We start from the raw sequence: 24,058 nt of genomic DNA, 5'->3' as shown, positions 1-24,058 counted from the left end.
TCTACACAGCACCCTGCCCTTTGGGTTACCTAGGGCATACCTTACGGGTGACTTATATGTAGCAAAAGGGAGTTTAAGGCTTGGCAAGTACTTTTAAATGGCAAGTCGAAGTGGCAGTGAAACTGCACAAACAGGCCTTGCAATGGCAGGCCTGAGACATGGTTGAGGGACTACTTATGTGGGTGGCACAATCAGTGCTGCAGGCCCACTAGTAGCATTTAATTTACATGCTCTGGCACATGTAGTGCACTTTACTGGGGACTTACAAGTAGATTAAATAAGCCAATTGGGTGTTAAGCAATGTTACCATGTTTGAAGGGAGAGAGCATATGCATTTTAGCACTGGGTAGAAGTGGTAAAGTGTGCAGAGTCATAAAACCAGCAAAAACAGTGTCCAAAAAGTGGAGGGAGGGAGGCAAAAAGTTGGGGGTGACCACCCTAAGGCTGCCAGGTCTAACAGCAGCATTAAGCCACTTTTTGTGGCTTAACTCTACCTTGTAAATACAACCCCTTCACACGCAGCACTTTGTGTGGATGGGGTATGTAATGGGTTAGCCACAGCAACACCCATTGCATTTTGACGCTGCCCCAGATTTACAAGAAATCATAAATCTGTGGAAGTGCCAAAATCTAATGCCACCCCATGGATGGTGTTAGCATGGCGCAGCAAGGAGTAATGCTGTCATTTCTCCTCATTTTTTTGCTCTTTCTATGTATGGTGCATTCTGCTGCACACATAGAAAGAGCAAATCACCATTGAAGATTGTTTTTGTGCAGGAAGTTGTCCCTTCCTTCCCAAAAACAATCTCCCTCTCAACGCCGCCATCCTTCCACCATGGCGCAAGAGTGGCTGCGTTGGCGCTAGGCAGCTAATTTAGCACCGGCACAGAGGGAAACACAGGGATGCACCATATTTTCATAGATACAGCACACCATTGCATTTCCAAACTGGCGCAGCGCTGCCAGTTTTGGTGCATCGCTGCACCAGTTTTTTGTTATTATGCCTCTTTTTCAGGGCCAAGCATCTACAGCTGTGGAGCCCTGGTGGCCGACATTTGGCTTAAATTGGGCCTGGAAAGGGGCATTACAAATGGACGGTAAAGCCTCACATGGACAGCACTCTCACAGGAATAGAATAATAAAAATCTTGCCTTCTTCAAAAAATGGTAAGATTTGATCACTGTTGGTGAGTCAGAGGTGGAAAAAAAGCTGGAAATGGATAAGAGACAGCGTTGGTCTTACTGGGATTCACAAATGGCACTAACCAAAATATCAAAAGGGAAAGCCGATTAAAAGATAAAAAAATATGATTCGTGAAACTGACCAATCAACAAAGGCTCAGTTAGTGGAATAATATGGTGAGCTGAGGAGTTAGTAACCAAAGTGAAAATTAAGAGGACTCCCTGATCTCAGGCCATTCACAAAGCATCAATAAGAGGATTAATTCACTACCGAGAAACAGAGTTAGCCTGGTGGTAGAGAGTCACAATGGGAAAAACAACACATTTCATTAAAACGGAGATTTCTATTGACATTGCAGACACCAAAACACAACTTTAATATAGCCTGAGTAATTCTATCTCTGCTCAAGTCTTAATTCCCTTCCAAGGACTAAGTACTAGCATGGTGTGAATGTGCCTTACCCTCTCTGGGTCCCAAAGAGATATGTCTTCTCCCTGTGTTACTCCTAATTAAATGGGAGACTGTAATGTGACATTTATATCATATCAAACCAAATAATTTTAAAGATGACTGTATTAATCATCGGAATAGTAGATGTTTAAATTACACAGAATATACTTTCAATAACGGCTAGACTGAAACAAAGGTGAGCGATTTCTATCTTCTTAAAATGTAAGTATATTCATTTGTAATTTCTAAATGAGAAGCTCTAGTATCTAGAAGTTCTGAGTCAGCAGTGGCGGCCCGTCCTTTAGGGCGGAGGGGCCACGCCCCCCCACCCCATGAAGAGTGTCTGTCAGGCTGACCAAAGGTCAGCCTGACAGACACTCTTTATGTTCAGGTCAGGCAGCCAGGAGCAGACATGCGCGATTTGCGCAGACTCCTAGCTGCCTGAGCTGAACTTTGCTGGGCTGAGGAGATCACGACCCTTATGGGCGTGATCTCCTCGGCCCAGCAAAGGTGCCTCCAGGCCCTCCTCTGGGTGACGAGGAAAGCGTCACCCATTGACACTCTCCCTGGGCGCTTCAGGTTTAAGCCCTGAAGCGCCCAGGGCGAGTGTCAATCAGTGACACTTCGTCACAGAGTGAGGTGGGGTCAGCAGTCTCACTGACCCCATCCCACTCTGTGACGAGGCTGGGACTGCTGCCTTCCCTCATTGGCTGACCTAAGGTCAGCCAATGAAGGAAGGCAGCAGTCCCAACCCTCCTGGGACCTGGAGGCTGAAGGTAAGTGTGTGTGTGTGTGTGTGTGTGTGTATGTGTGTTATGTTTTCCTTTGAATGTTTGGTGCGTGCGTGCATGTTTGAGTGTTATGAGTGTTGTTCATGGATGTGCGTGCGTGTGTGTGTGTGAAAGAATGAATGTGTTTGATCTTGTAAAATTAATGTTTGGTGCATGCGTGCATGTTTGAATGGAATGAGTGTTGTTACTGGATGTGAGTACGTGCGTGCGTGTGTGTAAGAATGAATGTGTGTGAATTTGTAAAATGAATGGTGCGTGCGTGCATGTTTGAATGGAATGAGTGTTGTTAATGGGTGAGCGTGCGTACGTGCGTGTCTGGGTGTGAAAGAATGAGTCTGTGTGTGTGTTTGTGTGTGTGCCCCGCCCGCCCTCCTCCCAAAGCTGCCGGCCGCCACTGTGAGTCAGTCAATTTTACCTTGAAGAATATGTTTCCCAACATTTCTTTCAAAGTTCTTTAGTAAATGCACATTAAAGACAGACACAATTCTCATAGGTGCAATTCACAAAGCAATGTTACGAGAAGTATTTTTAAAACTGCCTATGTTTTTTATGTGAGCAGTCTCTGCCACGAGTGCAGGTGCTCCAACTTTGTAAAGATACTATTCTTAAAATTGGTTTGTGAACTGCAAATAGTGGTAAACTTACACAAACGTATAAGGTCACTTGTGGGAATCAGGCCCGTTATGAGTAAACTGACTATAGTGTTGAGCTGTTAAACTAATAATGTACCCAACTATACGAAAGCACATTATATTTATAAAGAGAAAGGTTGCAACAATATTGATAACTCGATTTTTCATATTATGCTCCATATTATGGTTGTCAGCCTCTGTAAATAATAGGTGCTGCTGTTACCCAGTGGTATAACACTTTGGCCCATATTTATACTTTTTTTGTGCTGCATTTGCACCGCTTTTTGACACAAAAACGGCGCAAACGTACAAAATACAATTGTATTTTGCAAGTTTGCGCCGCTTTTGCGGGAAAAAATGATGCAAATGCGGTGCTAAAAAAAGTATAAATATGGGCCTTTGACCCTGATTAAGAGTTGCAGACCGGGTGGAAACTCGACACGTGTAAAATATAGGTGCTTTGTGATAACTCCCCACTAGTACCATGCAATACGAAGTTAACTCCCACTGAATGAGGAATAACTATGCAGCACCAGATTTATTGGCTAGTATTCTGCCCAGAAAGTGATGTGTGACTTAGGGGGTCATTTTGACCCCAGGGGTCGGTGGTAATGTGGCGGTGGTACCGCCAACAGGCTGGCGGTACATACCGCCACATTATGACATTGCCAACCCGCCAATGTACCACTCTGACCACCATGGCGGTAGCAGCCGTCGGCCTGGAGATAAGAATCTCAGGCCTGGCGGCCACTATTGTAGAACCTCAGGCATTTTGACCCTACCTACCGCCATGGTTTTCGTGGCATCCGTAATGCCATGAAAACCATAGCGGTAGGCCCTATCAGTGACAGGGAATTCTTTCCCTGTCACTGATAGGAGAACCCCTTCCCCCAAAACACTCCCCAGATGCCCCCCACCACCTTCCATCCACTCTCTCCCCTTCCAGTCCCCCAGCCTCCCTACACACAGAGACACGCCCAACGCATATACACACTCACTCACACAGGCACACACGCATTCATACAGGCATGCATACATTCATTCATTCACACATCCATACCACATTCACACTGACACGCATTCACATATCCATTCATACACGTTTTCTTGCACATGCATACACGCACCCAAACAACACTACACATATATTTGCATTCACGCACCCACTCACACACTCATGCACACACACTCCCACACACACAACACGCCCCACCCCCCTCCCATGTCGGAAACCCAACCTACCTGGATCCAGGGGGTCTTCCGGGAAGGGGCGGGATGGGGCATAGATACCGCCAGCAGCGCCCGCCTGCAGAGCACCGCCAGGCTGTATTATTTTTCATAATACGGCTGGCGGCGTTCTACTGCCATGGCGCTGCTGGTGGTAGCAGCGCCACATTAACGCCATCCGCCAGCTTGGCCACAGCCTGATTTAGATCCTTCTTGTGGCAGAAATCTGACTGTGGTCATTATTTGTCAGACGGATGTTAGCCGCGGCGACGGTCTTTTGGCAGCTGTCGCCATGGCGGTAGGCGGTACTTACGGCCAAAATCATAATGTAGGCCATAGTCATTTACCACCTCCTCTGAGCAGATAGTAAATGTCTGCAGCAGTCCTGTTCCACCAAAAATCCAGGACATTTAGGAAGGCTTCAAGAACCAAAACTTGCATGTACCACCCGCAAACACCATCACGGACCCAGCACCATACCAGATCCTGAACGCCTGGACCCCATCACCAAAGAGTACATCAAAAGACTCATGAACTCCATCCACTCGGGAGCACCCTCGGATCTATGCCTTCATCACATCTTCAACCTAGCCAGCACCACCATAGCTCCTGAGCTCTGCTGAACTATTAAACGATCTTTTGGGACTGCCACCTTCCCATCAGATTGGAAGTACACAGAGATCAACCCGCTGCTCAAGAAATCCACCGCCGACCCAAGGGAGCTGAAAAACTACAGATCAATCTCTCTGCTCCTTTTCCCAGCCAAAGTAACAGAAAAGGCCGTCAACCAGCATCTCACCGAATTCCTTGAGACATACCAAATCCTAGACAGATCCCAATCCGGATTCAGAAGCAACCACAGCACTGAAACAGCACTCCTAGCAGCCACCGATGACATACGCACCATACTGGACCACAGAGGCATGGCCGCGCTCATCCTCCTCAACCTCTCTGCTGCGTTTAACACTATCATCCACTCCACCCTCTGTGCCAGACTACACAACACCAGCATCTGAGATAAAGCATTGGAATGGATCAGGTCCTTCCTCACCGGAAAAACACAAAGTGTCAGACTACAGCCATTCACGTCAAAACCCAAAGACACATGCTGTGGACTGCCCCAAGGATCATCACTCAGCCTGACACTTTTCAACATTTACATGGCTGCGCTAGCCAAGATCATCAAACAACAAACAACACGGGCTAAACATAGTCTCCTATGCCGACAATACCCAATAGATCCTCTCCCTGTCCGATGACCCTGTAAAGGCCAAGAGAAATTTCCACAACAGGATGAGAGCAGTCGCCGCCTCGATGACAGCCAGCTGCCTCAAACTTGACTTGGACAAGACGGAGATCCTCATAATCTCTCTACCCCTTCTGCCTGGAATGACTCCTGATAGCCCACCGCACTGGGACATGTCCCTGCTCCCATGGACCACGCACGCAATCTGGGCATCATCCTGGACTCCTATCTATCCAGGACCTGCCAAGTTAACGCCATCTTGTCATCAGGCTTCCACACCCTCTGACTCCTTCAAAAGATTCCCTCCAACAAGAGGAAGACAGTCACGCACGCACTCGTCACTAGCAAACTGGACTATGGCAAAGCACTCTATGCCAGCATCACCAAGAAACTACAATCAAGACTACAGAAAATCCATAATGCAGCAGCCAGACTCATCCTTGACATCCCCGACACAGCCACAACTCTTCCCACCTCAGAGACCTGAACTGGCTCCCAGTCAACAAGCGCATCACATACAAACTCCTGATCCACACCTACAAGGCACTACACAACGTAGGACTGGCATACCTCAACCACTGCCTCACCTTCTACATACTCAACAGACAACTCTGTTCTTCCCAGCTGACCCTCGCAGCTGCAAGATCTGGCAACGCACAGCAGGAGGCAAAAGACCCTTCTCCTACCTCGCAGCCCGGACATGAAACACACTACCTCTCAAACTCAGGCAGACCGCATCACTGAAGCAGTTCAGGAAGGACCTCAAGACCTGGCTCTTCAATTGAGCAGCTATGGGCGATTAGCCGCGCTTTAGAAATCACTGATTTATTGATTGATTGATTGATTGATTGATGAGGTGTCGGGGTAAGAAGGGTCATGGAGTGAGGCAAAGGATGTTGCCATGGTGAGCGGGGCATTGCGTGCACCCTCATGCCTTGGTACATGCCTTGTGACTGGGCTTCACAGAAACCCATTGCCTAAGGATAGCTTACCTGCTGAAATTTGGGTTTGGTGCTCCCCCACCAAAAATGGAACCAGAAAACCAGAAAAAATGGCTAGTTGGTTCTGCTGGGATTCACACTTAGAACCAAGATGTCAGCAGCGAGCGCTTAAGTCACTTACGCGTCCTAGTAAATATGATAATGCAAAGCAGTGAAAATACGTTTGGAAAACACGAAATAATAAGATAGTTGATTAAATGAAATGCATAAAAATAACAAGTGCGCCTCCTAATGTAGTTGTATTTGTTCAATTAGGCTGGCATGGTCGGTATGAATGCCTGCTTTGGAAGAGGAAAGCGAGCGAGCTCAGTTTCACATGCAAGCTCTGCGAGCTATTTAACATATTCCTCTTCGGATTACTATGCATTAAATGTAATTTAAAATCCTGTATAACTGAAAAATTATGCTAGAGAAAATTGGTTATTATTGTGACGCAGTGACTGACAACATGACAGGGCTCGGCCAAATGTTTCCTTACCTGTAAACAAACTGTCAAGCCATTTCTGTGAACGGGAAACTTCATGTTAGGAAATCTGACACTTCTTTGTCATTGAATGTGTCATTTATTCTTGGCTCTTTCATTTATAATATATGCTGTGCATATTTTAAATTGATGCCTGCTATCGAAGTAAATGGAAAACCATGTTGTGTGGAATCCACAGTCGCAGCACGTACTATTTAAGATACAAAACCATGTATTAGGATGATGTGACAACATTTTGTATTTGATATGACATTTCATTAAAAAAATATTGGAAAACATATTTGCTATGAATGTGAAAATGCGACTGTTCATAGCCTACAATTAATGAGTCAAAGGAAAGAATATAGCCCAAAATGTATTTGCTAATTAAAAGAAGTACAGTAATGACGAAGGAGAAAGGTATTGGTTTTTACATATATTTTCGCTTTTACCACTCAGCTATGGAAATGTAGTAATAATTTCACATTTGATCATGGAATAATGGTAAATGCAAGAAAATTTGACATGTTATTGTAACCATATATTTGTGCCTATTTATTTGCACAAATTGCTAAATTCGTGGCAGTGCCAAGCACGAATGTTGCTATCACCATGGAGTATTACCTTCAGGTTTTGCACTGCACTATCAGTCAGTGCTTAATTTGCAAACAAAATAAAAAAACATAACTAAGTCCCAGGGCCAGAGCCAGGAGGCCTCTGCAGCTTGCACCGCCTATGGTCCCGCCAGCACAGCCAGTTACCGTACCAACACAACAACTAACCCTCACAATCCTACAAGCATGATAATTCAGACAATTCCAGGCCCCAAAAGTTATACAAATGATTTGGGCAGTAGGTATTAGTCATTAGACTTAAAAAAAACTGTTGTTGTGCTCATCTCTGAATTAGACAAACAGCACCACCATGTGGCAGACTGTCATAACGGCTGGTTTTGACAAGTCGAGCCCCTGAAACCACGGGCTCAAATTAGGCACTCCTCTTAGAACTGAAGCTGCTCACGGGCCTCATACTGTAATATGATGATACAATGTTTCAAAATATTAACAGCCCTAATCATGGGCCCTAATAATCAAGTGATCCAATAATAAGTGTAAGAAAATTGGTAAAGCTTTAACAAAGTGCAGAAATGTTTTATTATTAGCAACATCTCGTCTGCACATAGAAAATCACAGCAGACCTTTTAATCTAGCCGAAGGAGGCTAATGAGCTGGCACTGTGCAAAAATATATATCAGTGTGTGAGGAGCCATGCAGTGAAAAAGTACTGAGTGGGAATGCAGTCTGTCACATAATTGTTAGGTGCTCTCCTGCTTTCAACAGGACTTACATCGCAGGTTACCACAATGCAAGTACCATGCATGCCCTTTTTGTCTGGTTGCAATTAGAATTTTTTTTTTCTAATTATAAATTGTAAGGGGATTTAACGGTAAAGAGATGGGTTTTTTAGGGTTCGGGTTCATGTACAGGAAAATAAATGTAAGGGTTTTTTAGGGTTCAATGCAAGTAGGCTTGAAGGATGGTGATAAGAAAGGAAAAGGGGACTCTGAAAGGGATAAAAAAAAATTTTTTTTAAAAAAAAAGGGGGTTTGGGAGGTTTCTTTCCCAATTAACTTATATTGATAAATAGATAGCTTATAAAGTGGCAGTCACCACTGTGTAGCTATAGTTAGGTCAGAGTAGGTCAGAGTTTCAAAAGTAAGAGCCTTACATGGGCCACATCACTAGTTGTGGTTGGTGGTTGGTCTCTGTGTATTTCTCCCAGACAGCCACATAGAGTAGAGAGCTTAGGTGTACCTAGATGGGCCATCACTGGCAGTATGAGGGATGGAGCTACTCCCAACGCCATTTGCACTTGAATAGGCTATGTCCTAGCTTCATGCAAAGGATTGCATACCTACTGTAATTAGCATGGAGCCAAGGCAGGGCAACCAGGATACCTGAGCGTGTCAAAGGTAATTCTCTAGAAGCTTCTCCCACTTCAAAAGCAGGCACCAGGTATACATTTTGGACCTCAAACATCAGCTCTTCAGTATACTTCTAGACCTATCGAAGACTCTGCCAGGAAGAAAGACTGCTGTGCCGCTGAAAGGACTGCTACTCTGCTGGACTGCTGCCCTGAAGAACTGGTGCCCTCTTGCTTCCCTCTTGTCAGGATGAAAAGGTCTGGACCTACCTGTACACAGGGCCACCAGAGTGTCTCCAAGGGCTAGTCTCTTGTAACCAGCACTTGGACGATGTAGCTGTGAGCCCTAGCCTGCCAAGAGAAGCCACCTAAGTCCTGGACCCTTGGAAGTGGTCCAAAAGGTGCTCTGCCAACCGATCAGTGAACACAGCAGAACCAATGCATCCCCTCTGGTGTGCGGTGCAGCCTCAAGCAGTACTGATGCACACCTCTGCTGCATGGAATTTCCTGGTGCCAGAACTTTGAATCACCCTTGCACCCCAGAGCTCATCGCAACTGCTGTGGTGCAATACATCCTTAATGCAAGACTTCACATCACATGGCCCCTCATTGATGGCCTTCTTGATGATGACGACACAGGACTCTGCATCGCAAGCGCCGCATATTCTTCAGAACCAGCCAGTGCACAATGCAACCTAGATGGAGGACTTCACATCACAAGCCCCATTGTCTGCAGCCTCCTTGGCGTCTATGCAGGACCTTGCATCACAACCTCACAGCCTCTCAGAACCAACACTGGGTGACACATCTCCAACCAGAGCTCACATCACCTTAGCTGTGCGATGCATCCATGATACATGCTCGACACAGGACCTCGAAAAATCTGCAACCAGGATTGTGTACTTCTGTTCAGCAGGCCTAACTGAGCACTGTAGCTAGCCCACACTCCATCATAGTTTGACTGAACTTGTGATTATGTCCCGGTCTCGCATTACCAGATAACGACGGTTGGTGCTTTGTGCTTTTTGGCGCTGTCTTCACTGAAAACTCTAAACTTGCATATCTCTAGTTCTACTGACTTTTATTACACTTTTTTTCTAATTTCATGTGGGGTTCTTCTTGTGTTGTGTTGTCACAGTATCTCTGTTTGAAGGGTTGTACAAATACTTTACACTTTGTCTCTAAGTTGCGCCTGATTACTATGTGAGAAACTACCAGTGACTTGATCACAGGTAAATTTAGGAGTTTGCTTGTGACCTCACCCTGACAAGATTGTGGTTGCTGGTTGATTAGGGTTTTACCCCCTTCAACCGGTAACCCAGTTTCTTACATATGAACAACAACAGACTTATATAAAGAAGGAAAGACACCATATACGGAAGAAGTGTAAAATCGTATGAAAAGGTATGAAAGAATGAAGGAAAAATGGGAGACATTTTCTGTGTGGAATATCCACTTATCATTTCCTTATTCCTTACTCGGTTTGCATGGATTTTCCTCTGTGGTACTTGATGGCTGAATTAACAGGAGCTGTATTGGTCTTTTGGTCTCAACTTGTACACTTATAGAAAGTGAATAACAGCACTTAAAAGCAGTACTTAGAAGAAACTACTATACAGTTTACCAAATGAATTATGTAAATATAATCAGAATGGCATGCCATGTTTCCAATTCATTTTTTAATTCACAACGTAAATCCAAAGGTACTTTGCGTTCCTTAAGAGTAACAGCCTGTGCCTTGTCTTTCAAAACAATATGGTGTTGGAAACTTTTCAACTTGCCCAATTCCTCTTTGAAAATCTCAGGATATTCGTTTACTCAATCATTGACACTCATATGGCTAATGTGAGTGTAATTAGCACGACACATTTTTTGTATTGACATTTCCGGTCAAGATAATCTGGGTCTAATTCAACAATAAGTTCACCCTGTTCCTTCCACCTTAACAAACTGGAACTATATTTAGCAATGTATAATGGTCGTATGGTAGAATTGCCCTCAAACTCTAGAGTGGCATCAAATTTACCAAGAATCTCTACTTTCTTACCACTGTATGCAAAAATGTTAATGCAAGATTTGTGTAGCTGTGTGTCTCCAAAATGCCAAAATCATTTCCACTGGTCAATGTAGAAGGAGACCCAAAATTTGCCATAAATCTAACCAATTTGCTGTTTAATGTGATATCACGATGGAGGTTTCTTTTTACGCAAATTATTCATTGAGGATGTTTCAACTACCTCACCCTAGCCATGATCTGAAGAGGACAACATTAGCAGAACACTACCATCATCATCAGAGTTGAAATCCTTCTCTATTGTCTTTGCCATTAGTACAGGATAATTTGCCCTGATGTGGACCTACACACATGCAAAGTGGTCCTTCTTACTACACCTGAAGCAAATTTGATTAACAGATGCACAAATCTTGGCATTCCCCAAGTGTGATTCACCGCACCAGTGTAAACATACCACCTCATTCTTATTCCAACTGGACTTGGGGACTGAAACAAAATATTCTATGGACCCTTTGTGCTCTCTATTCATGTCAGAGTCACCAGATCCTCGCGGTCTGTGCACGTTCCAAACACTTCCACCACTAGACAGCTCCAATACTCTGATTAGATTTATCACAGAGTCTAAGAGAGTCCAAGCGGGGAAAAGGGGATTAGGAAGGGAACAGCTGGGAAGGAGACCTGTAGGAAGCAAGAGGTTAAAACACAACATCAAAATTACATCTCATGAAATTAGTACCACGCTATAACTCTTAGCTTTGTCATTTCTGAAAACATGAAACAACCCTAGAATAATTCTAGAACTGACTAGGATTTTTGATGACCAAAAACCTGGAAAGGAGACAAGAAAAGGTTAAATAGAACTTTCAGATTCAAGTACTTTCTTTAGCATGGGAAAAATAACTTGCACACATTGCAGGTTTTTATATGTGTACTAAACACCATAAAGTATTGTGCACCATGAAATTACACAATGCATATTCAAGGAAATAAATCACACAACTTGTCAACTCAAAAATGCTACCAAGGAAAAGTCTTAGAATGGTAGCGCACAGTAATTGACATCTTTTATACACAAGGAAAGAATCGCGCGACTTGCCGATTCGAATACCACCTTTTAAAATGCCTCGGAAATGATAGCGTACAATGAATATCAAAATTCACACTCAAGGAAGGAATCACGCGTGTTGCCGATTTGAATGCCACCATGAAACTGCCAAGAAATGTTAGCGCACAATGAATAACATGAAAAGCTCTCAAGAAAAAGAATTGCACGTCTTGCCGATTCGAATGCCAACATTAAAATGCCTCGGAAATGATAGCGTACAATGAATATCAAAATTCACACTCAAGGAAGGAATCGCGGGTATTGCCGATTTGAATGCCACCATGAAACTGCCTTGGAAATGATAGCGTACAATGAATATCAAAATTCACACTCAAGGAAGGAATCGCGCGTGTTGCTGATTCGAATGCCACCATGAAACTGCCAAGAAATGGTAGCGCACAATGAATAACATGAAAGGCACACAAGAAAAGAATTGCGCTTCTTGCTGATTCGAATGCCACAATTTAATGCCTCGGAAATGGTAGCGCACAATGAATAACATGAAAGGCACACAAGAAAAGAAATGCGCTTCTTGACGATTTGAATGCCACCACTTAATGCCTCGGAAATGGTAGCGCACAATGAATAACATGAAAGGTACACAAGAAAAGAATTAAGCTTCTTGCCGATTCGAATGCCACCATTTAATGCCTCTGAAATGGTAGCGCACAATGAATACCAAGAATTTCACACAAGAGTTGAATCGCGCATGTTGCCGATTCGGACGTCACCATGGAACTGCCAAGAAAATGGTAGAGTACAGTGAATATCAAGAATTACACACCATGAGAGAATCGAGCGTGTTGCCGATTCAAATGCTACCATGAAACTGTCAAGGAATGGTAGCGCACAATGAATAACACAAAATAATCTCAAGAAAAGAATTGCGCGTCTTGCCGGTTCAAATGCGTGCATACAAATGCCATGAAAAGTTTTAAATGCACAGTTACACTTGCAGGAGCAAAATGTTATTAACATCCAAAATTAGGCCCAAGAATTAGAGCGTCAACGAATACGGAGTCGGGGGCAAAGCCCAACCTCCGCCTTACCGCCCTGACTAGGAATGACCACTGAAGAATGAAGCACAGAGGCCTGGGAGGTCAAGGTAGGCCACCGGAACAGGAGCTCAGGAAGTTGCTGCTGCTCTGCACCCGGACCTATGAATAGTGAGCACGTGGAGCTGGGCTGACTCCCTTTTATAGAGTTTTGGCCTAGCCCACAGCCACACCAAAGCATGCTGCAGGGAAAGTTTCTAGAAGGCCCTGGAAAGGGACCACACCCTGACTCACTCTGAAAACCTGCAGCAATACATTGCAAATGTACAGTATTTATAAGCACCTTAAAAATGAATCTTTTGGATTGAATTCTGCAATGCAAAAGGTTAAACAATAACATATCATTACAATGCATAGATTACATTATCTTGAGAGTGTTTGGTTTTTGCATTCTAGACGCCCGTAGAGCGCGCATTGTCCTGGTGTTGACAATTCAGGTCAGTTGTTTCACAAGTTGTTTCAAATTTTGCCTAACCTCACCAGATTGAGCACTGTTATTAATTTCTTTAATGCACTACTGAGAATGTTGAATCCTCCTTGTCAACACAAAAGCTGTTGCCAAATCTCGGTCCTCTTTAGACAACAGTCTATGGTAAATGTTCTTTTTGTTAGTTTTTTTTCTGTGAGTTGGTCTCAAATAGTTTAACCTTCTGAAAAATGTATGTAGCTGCTAATATTCTTAAATCAGCAAAAAGTCATCAATAGACTCTCCAGGAAACTGAGAACATTGTAAAAACTTATGAACCTCCAAAATGGCATTCTTCTTAAGATTAAATCTTTTGTCAAGAGATCTAATAATGGATATGTATTCATCTGTAACATCCACATCATCATTATCTTCACCCAGACCAGTGTGGACATCCAAAGGAAGTGTTTCCAAAATGCTGCTACCTTTTGAACCCAAGATGTACACCAAAAATGCCTTTTTGTTTTTAGAAGTGAAAGTGTCACCATAAATCACAAACCTTTACAGAATAAACACCACAAATGTGCCTTCAATGTAACAATAAACAACAAAATGGAGAAATGTTGATTACAAAGGGTACAATAGTCCCCGTCATAAAGGTGCACCTGTCACCACTTGTGCAGGCCAACATACTTTTTTTTCAGCATAAACAAAGATGTGCCTGGCGACAATCCTGGCAAAACAATGACTTGGCGGCTGTAGAACTTGCTTTCCAGTGATGTCAATGAGAATCTTCCCAAAATGGTCACTAATAACATTGTAGGATGTGCTGCTTCAACAGTTGGTTGGGGATACATTCCATCCCAACCCTTAAAGATGGCTGCCAAAATGTTCCACATGGAGGAACATGTATATTTTGATGGTCGGTGGAGCTTGTAGGGAGGTCACACTGCCAAACAGAAATGCACCGGGTCACACAAATCACTTGCTGCCATAATTGCCCCAAAGCAAGCTACAAAAGTCAAGAAAAAACCTTCCTTCGCTCTAAGACACATTGCAGTGATGGGCTTACCACCAAAGATGAGAGTAGTTCTACAGTAGAGCACAGCAGAGAAATACAGACCAAACCCAGCAAGGGTACTGTATCGTTGTACACTGAGGAGTTGGTGGGAGCTTAGCACCTACCTTACAATTGTGGCCAGAATCACAAGACTGATGGAGTCTGTGTTTACCTGTTCAATTCAACTTCTCACCAGTAACATTTAGATTTCCAGCTTCTTTTAACTACAGACCAATTGATGGTTGGGCCTTGCCTGTGTTTCCAAACTGGGAGCTGGCAGACATTGCTGCTTGCACTTCCTCCTTAAGTCATTGAATGCCAGTTTCCAGGGTATCTTCAGAGTTGTAGACTGCAAGTGATCCCTACCAGGCATCCGAAAACCAACAGCAAAAGCTTATCACCAACCTTCCAGTCACAACTTCTAAAAAAACTCCTCTGCCATTCATCTGCCATAATAATGCCATTAATAAGGTTGCTTGTCGACTTACATGAACTTAATAGTCACAGAACAAGATGTTTCTCCTCCCCAGTTTTGGTCCTACGTTGTTTTAGGTTGGCTGGCTAATTCTGTGTCATTGGTGTTGGGGGTTTTTGTGGTTAATAATGGAAGATATACTTTTTGGGTGGAATATGGCTAGGGTTTCTTCTAGAAGCAGGATGCACTGAATATAATTTAGATATTTTAATTGTGGGTTGATGTGGTTCTGATTTTTTCGAGTGGGATATGAGGCGGACTATGTGGTTTGAATGAGTTTCAGTTTAATTTTGCTTTTGAGAGTCAATCAATCAATCAGTGTTTGTTAAGCGCAACTACTCACCCGTGAGAGTCTCAAGCCGCTGAGGTGTTGTGGGGCGTGAAGCGTCCATCAGTGCGGTGGTTCTTCAAATAGCCATGTCTTCAAATAGCCATGTCTTCAGCTCTTTTATGAAGTTGAGGGGGGTGTAGTCTGTCGGAGGTGGGGAGGTAGGGCGTTCCAGACTGTGGTGGTGATGTAGGAGCATGAGCGTCCTCCTGTTCTTGTTTTTCTGATGGGGGTACTTCAGCGAGAGAGAGCTGGGCTGAGCGTAGGGTCCTGAGGAAAGGATGAAAGTGGCGAATTGGCTGTTGATGGCTTCCTCAATGACTTTCACTGGAAAAGGGAGCAGGAGATGGGCCTGTAATTCTTGAGGTGGTGGGGTCCGCTGAGGGTTTCTTGAGGAGAGGGTTGATCTCGGCATGCTTCCTGTCGTCGGGGAAGGAGGCATCTGCTAGGGAGCACTTGATGGTGAGGCGGAGCCTGGGGGGATAGTTTCAGCAGCTCTGTTGAAGATGTGGTGGGGGCGTGGGTCTGTGGGGGCCCCTGAGTGTATGGTCCTCATTGTCTTCAGTGTATCTTCGGTCATGAGGGGGGTCCAGTTGGTGATTGTTAGTTTTTGGTGTCGGGTTCCGGTAGAGAGGGTTCTGCACTTGGGTTGTCCTCACTGAAGATGTCGTAGATGGTCTTGACTTTGTGGTGGAAGTATGTGTTGAGTTTGTTGCAGAGATCTTGTGAGGGTGGGTTGTCTGTTGCTTTGCTTTTGGGTTGGGCAAACTCCTTGATGACGCTCAAGAGTTCCTTGTTGATGCTGAAGAGTTCCTTCCTGTTGTGTGCATGTGAGGAGATCCTTTCATGTATTGCTTTCTTTCTGGTGCTTTTGATGAGATGGTGGTGTGTGGTGGCAGCTCTGAAGTTGATTTGGGCTTCTGTAGATTTGGTATTTCTCCCGATTTTCTTGAGGCATCGACATGTGCATCTGGTTTCTTGGAGTTCTGCGGTGAACCAGCTGGCTTTCTTGGCGTGGGTGCTGTTGTTCTTTTTGAGGGGGGCTATGGTATTGGCGCAGTTGGCGATCCATTTGTGAAAGGCGCCAGCTGCGATGTTCAGTCGTCGTCGTGTGCGATGGGGGGCAGAGTTGACAATGGTGGCGGTGAGCAGGTTGTCGGTGATTCTTGCCCAGCTTCTACGAGATGGTTGGTGTTGGGGTCTGAGGATGGTGGGTGCGTTGAAGATGAAATGGGTGCAGCGATGGTCTGTCCATGGAAGTTCATAGGCGTGGCTGAAGGTGATGGAGGATCCTGTTGTGAAGATGGAGTCGAGGGTGTGTCCTGCTGAATGCGTTAGTTCCGTCACAATGTGTCGTAGCCCTATGTTGTGGGAGTTGTCTAGGAGGGATGCGGCTTTGGGGTCTTATAGGTTGTTGAGGTGGAAGTTAAGGTCTCCCAGCAGGGTGTAGTTGGAGGCTGTGATGGTTTGCGCAGTGATACTGTTTGTGATGGAGTCAGAGAAAGGTGCGTGGGGCCCGAGTGGGTGGTAGATGAGGGTTCACCTGAGGGTGGACATTGGATATGTCTGAAGTTTGAAGTGAAGGTGTTCCATTAGGCTTGTGGGGTTTTCGGTGTGTGTACTCAGTCTAATGTTAGACTTGTGGATGATGGCGATACCCCCCCCCAAAGTTGGCTGGGGTGGTCTTTCCGGGTGATTTTGTATCCTTGGGGAATGGAGATGGCAATGTACGGGCCAGAGGTGATGTTGGTCCAGGTTTCGGTGAGGAATGCGACATCCGGGGTGGTGCGGTCAAGGAGGTCCCAGATTTTGGTAGCATGTTTGTGGAGGGAGCAGACATTGAGCAGGATGCAGTTCAAGATCTTTGGTGTGGATGTGTTGTTGCGGGTGGTTTGTACTGGGTCGAAGGTCATGGTGGTGGTGTAGGAGTGGCGGCAGCAGAGGCAGCTGAAGGGTCCGTGGGTGTCAGCAGGTGATGAGGGCTTGCAGTTGTTGGTACGTCCTGGTCTGAGTGCTTGGAGTGCTGCTGGTTGTATAGGTGGCGGATGGGAGGTCCATGGGTCCTGGAGCTGATCATGGCCCGGTCGCGGACGGGCACAGGCGGGTTTTCCTTTGGCGCGTCAGTGGTGCACCCTCTGCGCGGGAGTCTGAACAAAATTTTGCAATAGTAACAGAAAAAGTGTGATTTCTTTGATTTTTCTTAATGACTAATAAGTAGTTTTAGTGACTTGAATTAGTTAGGTGAGAGATTTATGTCAAAGTAAATCCAGATATTCTCGACCACAGAATTAGACTGAACGTATTTCCAACCTCCTTCGTCCAGTGGAAAGGGTTTGGGGCTTTCATGAAGGTCAGTTAGAAGGAAGATTGATTTGATACAGTTGAGCTATAAGGAACTGAATGCCATTCAGGGTTCTGGGTATATCATGTAAGGTGAAGATTTCAGCACATTGCTATTTGAACAGTTCAATCTGAGATGGAGTGCACAATCATCTGCATCCATATATGCATGGCTTTTGGAATGATGTGGCAGGGAAGCATTAAATTATTCAGTTGGGTTGACTAAACTATGTGGCAACAAAAGGCAAATTAAGTTGCATAATGCAGCACATTTTTTGATGGCATCACGTCATTATTGTGCCATTTTTACACATGATAATATTGCCTAAATAATGATTCCACCTCACCACTACATGCTTAACAACCTAATACAGACATAAGCAAATGAAAGATGAGGAGTTGACCTTTGTGAATGGCCTTCCACTGCACACAAACACGCTGCCACATTTTTTGCAACTTTTGATCTCTTTGAGCAAGAAATAACATTTTTTCTTTGTTAAAATTTGCACATTATGTGGCACATGATAGATTATAGGCAAATGCAGCAACCCCATGATTAAGGAAAAAAGGTTGTGGCCACAGAAGCGCATAATTCCGGTGAACCTGCATATATGAGGTGTGGTCAGAGTGAACAATATCTGCTGACGGGGACATGTGTGTATTAAAATAGGGATGAAACTCTGAGGGACAGTTTTTATTGTGCATACCAGATCCAGGAATGTCTGAGCACTTTACATTTACAGGAGGCATTACATTATGTATGAAACAAACATCATATTGCTTGATAAATATTTGTTAATTATTATGAATGCTAGTAAGACTTCTCTAGCATTATCACTTATGAAGATTGTAGCTGAGAAGAGATGCATGAAAGAGCTAACTGTTTTGTGAATATATGTACACAATTGTTGGTAAACTGCAAGTAATTGCTTTTAAGTACTGTTATTCACCTTCTAAAAGTGTTCAGGCTGTGACAAAAAGATCAAGTCTGCACCTGTTAATTCAGTTGTTTAATGCCACAAACAATACAACATGGAAATCCACGTACAGACAGTAGGGAATAAGGAAGTGAAGAGAGGACAATGCAGACATGAAGGATCAGATGTATGAAAAGTGGCCCTGCACCTAGTGCAGCGCCACTTTTCTTGTGTCCCTTAGTGCCCCCCTAATGCACCATGGCTGTATTTAGAGAACTAGTGTCAAAACATTTGATGAAAGTTTGGCGCTTTGCAGGATTATCATCAAAGGTTTTCACGTTAATACTGCAAAGCACCCAGAGGCCCATTGAAAATAATGAGAGCCTCCTTTTACCAACTGCTCTGAGGAGGCGTTAAAAGTGCAGAAACAAATGACACAAGGAAATCTCTGAGATTTCTTTGGGCCATTTTTCTGCCCCCCTAACAGGGGAACGCCCTCCCTGGCATACATTATGCATGGTGCAGTCATAATGTGGTGCAAGGGGTTACAAAGTGGCACAATGCAACCATTGTGCCACTTTGTAAATCTGGTGCAGTGTTTTTGGTCATCTAACGCCACATTAGTGTAAAAAAAAAATGACGCTAATTTGTGGTTAGATGGTGCTAGGCCCTTCTTAAATCTGGAAGAAGTTTTTCTTACCTTCTCATTCTCTATTGTTAAACATGTTCTTCTCTTTTCTCCTTTCTTACTTTTGTATACAGTTTTACACTTTCCTACTTAGCTGGTGTCTTTTAAGTCAGCTGTTGTTATTCCTTTGCACACAAATTCTCATTTAATCGATGGCACTGATCTCTCATTTTTTTCTTCTGTTTATATAAAAACAAAATACAGGAATAGATTGCTATTTCTCAACTCATTTCTTTTGTCTTTTTCTTTATCATTATCATCATTTTTATCCAGTGTTATCTGGGATTACGCAAAGGGTATTGTCTGAAATCACATGTCACTAACCTTCCTCATCAGGCACAGTGCTATGACCTCTCCTCTGTTTTTATTTTATCTGCTATTTCTGCAGCTTATGACACAGTAGATTACTCTTCTAGCCTGAACTCTACTCTCTTTCTAAGGTGGGGATCATTATAATGATCCCATGTTGACTCCCTATACTTCTACACGAAGACCTGATGCCTACTCTCTCCCATTGTAAGCCCCAAAGCAGATACCTGTCCCCTCAAGAGGCTGCAGAAACCTCTTTGTGATGATTGACCCCTACCACCTCATGAACATTCAAGAGAAATCTTCTTTGCGCTAAACTCTGGAAGCTGCTTGCAGGACTGGTGAATCCATCTTCTGTGTTTTGTGGGACCTTTGACTCCACCTGCATGATTTGCAAAACCTCTAATCTCTGGAAGCCCTCTTGTTAACCACACCCATTCTGCAGCATGTTTTTTGCCTACATACTTTTTCCATGTTCACATCACAGTCCTGTGTTCCATGAGGGACTCTTACCTGCTTCCCAACGACTGCCCCTGGATTTTGTTCGGGATTCTTCACTTAGATTTTAACATCTTCATCTTCCCAAATCATCAGCATTGTAGTTGTTCGGTCAGAAGCCAGCTAGTGAGGCAAGAATACACAGATCAATGAGCATTTCGTAAGAAAAGATAGGGGTGGCTAAACAGATGTCATCACACAGAGTCATAGTGATCACAGACTTTAGGCATTTCTTCAAAGAGAATTCATTGTGTTCTCCCACCAGTGAGCGATGTCTATTCATTTTAGCACCAGAGCAACATTGATCTTGTTTGTAGCAGTAGAGACACATTGATATACTTTCATGTACCCAAAAGACAATGTGACTGTTTTAAGGGCAATAATAGTAGGTGGCACTCCTAAAAGCACACTGAGACAAGTAACTCAAAATTAAAGAGAGCTGTGATAATGCTGAAATTTTACTAATGAATATTCATGTATTCTGAATTTTAAATCTGCATAGAAAATGAGTTAACATAGAGAAATAATACACAACTTTGAAAATGTGCCTACTTGAGTGACCACCAATTATCACAAAGTGTAGTTATTAACGGCTTATTAAAGTGAAATGTTGTGCTCATGTTTGGATTACTGTAGTAGTATGTCATATTAATGGTCAGGTATTATGTTTTTGCTTTAGTAATCATAGGCCTTAATTTAGCGAGGTCTTGGGCCTAGTTGCACTGCCTCATGTCAAGTTGCATTGCTTAGACGAACCATAAAATGACTGCTTAGAGAATTAGATTGTAATTTTCCACTGTGTTGACCGAATGCTAGTAGCTAGAATTCTTTCCCATGAGAACTGCTTGCTAGAATATGTTGTTCTAGCTACTGATACTTTGTAAAACTTAGGCTCTGATTTATACTTTTTTTGCGGCGCATTACTGTCATTTATTGATGCAAAAGTGGCACAAACTCACAAAATACAATTGTATTTTGTAAGCTTGCGCCACTTTTGCGTAAAAAAATGACAATAATGCGGCGCAAAAAAAGTATAAATCAGGACCTTAGTGTGTGTGAAGGCCAAGATCCCAGGAACTAACAATGGATGCATTGAATGGAGTATAAGCTGATACAAATTTGTTACCTGACGAGCCCAAAGACGGGAACAGGAGAAGAGGAGCCAATCGTCAACATGTGAGCGACGGTTAAGGTTCCATTTTCATTGGACTAAACGTAAACGTATGATTCTTTGACCAATAGCAACGTGGGAAGTAGTTTTTGCAGATTCTATCTTAGCAAGACTGCACTGAGAGGAGAGGGCTCCCATTTTCTTTCCTAACCGTCCCGAGAGGAGATGCGTCATTAGCCATTATCCTTTCCGAACTGCTTGAAGAGATATTTCTATCTTGAAATTTATTGCTGTATTCCAATGCTTTGCTGACCGAACAGATGTCCAATTGACAAAGACAGTCACAGCTTGCTGAACCAAATTGAGGCAAGGCATAAGACGATATTACTGATTGCTATGTCTGTTTGCTTTTGTTTTTAGATAACAACCACTAATTTTAATAGAGACATAGGCCCTCATTCTGACCTTGGCGGGCGGCGGAGGCCGCCCGCCAAAGTCCCGCCGTCAGGTTACCGTTCCGCGGTCGAAAGACCGCGGCGGTAATTCTGACTTTCCCGCTGGGCTGGCGGGCGGTCTCCTTCAGACCGCCAGCCAGCCCAGCGGGAAAGAGGCTTCCACGATGAAGCCGGCTCGGAATCGAGCCGGCGGAGTGGAAGCTGTGCGACGGGTGCAGTTGCACCCGTCGCGTATTTCACTGTCTGCGCAGCAGACAGTGAAATACATGTAGGGGCCCTCTTACGGGGGCCCCTGCAATGCCCATGCCAGTGGCATGGGCACTGCAGGGGCCCCCAGGGGCCCCGCGACCCCCCCTACCGCCATCCGGATCTCGGCGGTCCGACCGCCGGGATCTGGATGGCGGTAGGGGGGGTCGGAATCCCCGCGGCGGTGCAGCAAGCTGCGCCGCCGCGGAGGATTCAATGGGGCCGCGGTACACTGGCGGGACCCCGCCAGTGGTGCCGGTCCGACCGCGGCTTTACCGCCGCGGTCGGAATCCCCATTGGAGCACCGCCGGCTTGTCGGCGGTGCTCCCGCGGTCCTCCGCCCTGGCAGTCAAAGACCGCCAGGGTCAGAATGAGGGCCATAGTTAGATGTTTTTCCAAATTTGTGTTGACTAAATTGTTTTGCATAAAGCCCATACATGATATTCAAATTAGGATACTCAGTAATGAAGCTTGGTAAATATTAACAACAGTTGATGTATATTCTTTGCTCACTCTAAATGTATGCCATTTCTATTGCACATTCATTCTTGTATTGATTTGTACTGTAACTCTAGAATGTGTAGTGATCCAAGCTTTGATTAAGTTGAGATTCTTTAGAAGATTTGGTCAACCAGTATTGTTTCTGAATGCTTATCATTTGATTTTGAGACTAAGTTACGTGATAGTAGCATTGTTAATATAGAGAAATAAACATTCCAACTTGATACATGAGGTGTGGTTATTCATGGCCCAGGGGTCATGGTGCGTGGTAATTATTGACTCCAAAGATTATTGATAATATTGATTGATATTCCTATTGATTTGTGTTGGAACTGAGTCTTATGGTGGGAACTACTGGAAGCGCAGTCAAAAGGTCCATCGAACCTTTAACGCGTACCCTTATAAACTAATGGTAAGTAAACAAATATGGTCAGACTCGCTAACAGCTGTGACACCAGTCCACCCATGAAGCATGCAATATTTTGAAAGTGCAGTTACAATTGTCAAAGATACCAGATCACATCCCGAAACACTGTCAGTAGTGGTCCAAAGCATGGAGGGCTAAATCAAGACAACAGCTACTGACTACTCCTCTTTACTTCTACAACAACAATAAAAGAGGAAAAATGTTTACTTGGGCACATGTTCTCGTCCACGGTGTTCTGTCCTGCAGTCCGAGCATGAGACCTGAAGTGGTAGCATTTCTTTATCTTTCCCCGTATCCTATTCTACATTTCTTGCCCTTTGTGTGTGAATTGACCAAAACGTGTGGAGGTTAGAGTGATGGAGCTGATACCCACTTCATTCCTGCAACACTATTGTGAACTACAGCAGGTTAGCAGTTGTGCTGATCTGTATAAAGGCAATCACTGGAACATATCATGATTTGGTTATGAGGGCTACTATTTTCTCTCTTATTCATTCAAATATCAATTTTACAGAGACAGCTCCCTAATTTTCTTTTGCTTCGTTTCCTTCGCATTTTCTCTGTATACCCATGTTTCTGTGTGTTTGTGCACTTGTGAAGCCTGGATGGCCTCTTCTTTTCTCATATTATCTGAAAAACAATGATTTTTTTCTTTTTTACTGCACTTCATATTTCTGTTCTTCGTTTCATTCTCTTTATTTCAACTTTTTTAGTTTATCACTTCAATCTATACATTAAGTGCGAAACTAAATCATGTCATCCTTTTTCTTCCTTGAATCTGTTGCTTCAAACTGTCATATATTTTTCTCTAAATCAGTGCAGCTCTCCTCATGCTGTTATTATTCCTAAATGTTATTGTTTCCTTCCAGTATATTCAAGATTCTTGTACTGATTTTTATATTTACTTCCAAACCAGCTATACATTTTTTCTTATGTGTCCCGCCTTCAAAGAATTACTCTGTCTGTTTACGATAGGTTCCAGTTTCCTCTAGTGTTAATTTCTTGACTGCTTTATATTTCTGTTTTCTGGCTCTTTAAATAGGCACCTCAATCATAGGCGTTTACAGAACGGGCAAGGGGGGATGCTTGCCACTTCCCCTCACCCCGCCCCGATTTAGGTACAGCCTGGTATGCAGGCTCACAATCCAGCGTAACACTACAGTCGCCATAGGATGGATGACATTCAAATGATGTCTCCCCCCCCGAAA

Source organism: Pleurodeles waltl, chromosome 2_2, assembly GCF_031143425.1.
Source record: "Pleurodeles waltl isolate 20211129_DDA chromosome 2_2, aPleWal1.hap1.20221129, whole genome shotgun sequence".
NCBI lineage: Eukaryota > Metazoa > Chordata > Amphibia > Caudata > Salamandridae > Pleurodeles > Pleurodeles waltl.
The sequence above is the reverse complement of the archived record's forward strand: the minus strand, read 5'-3'. Positions refer to the sequence as shown.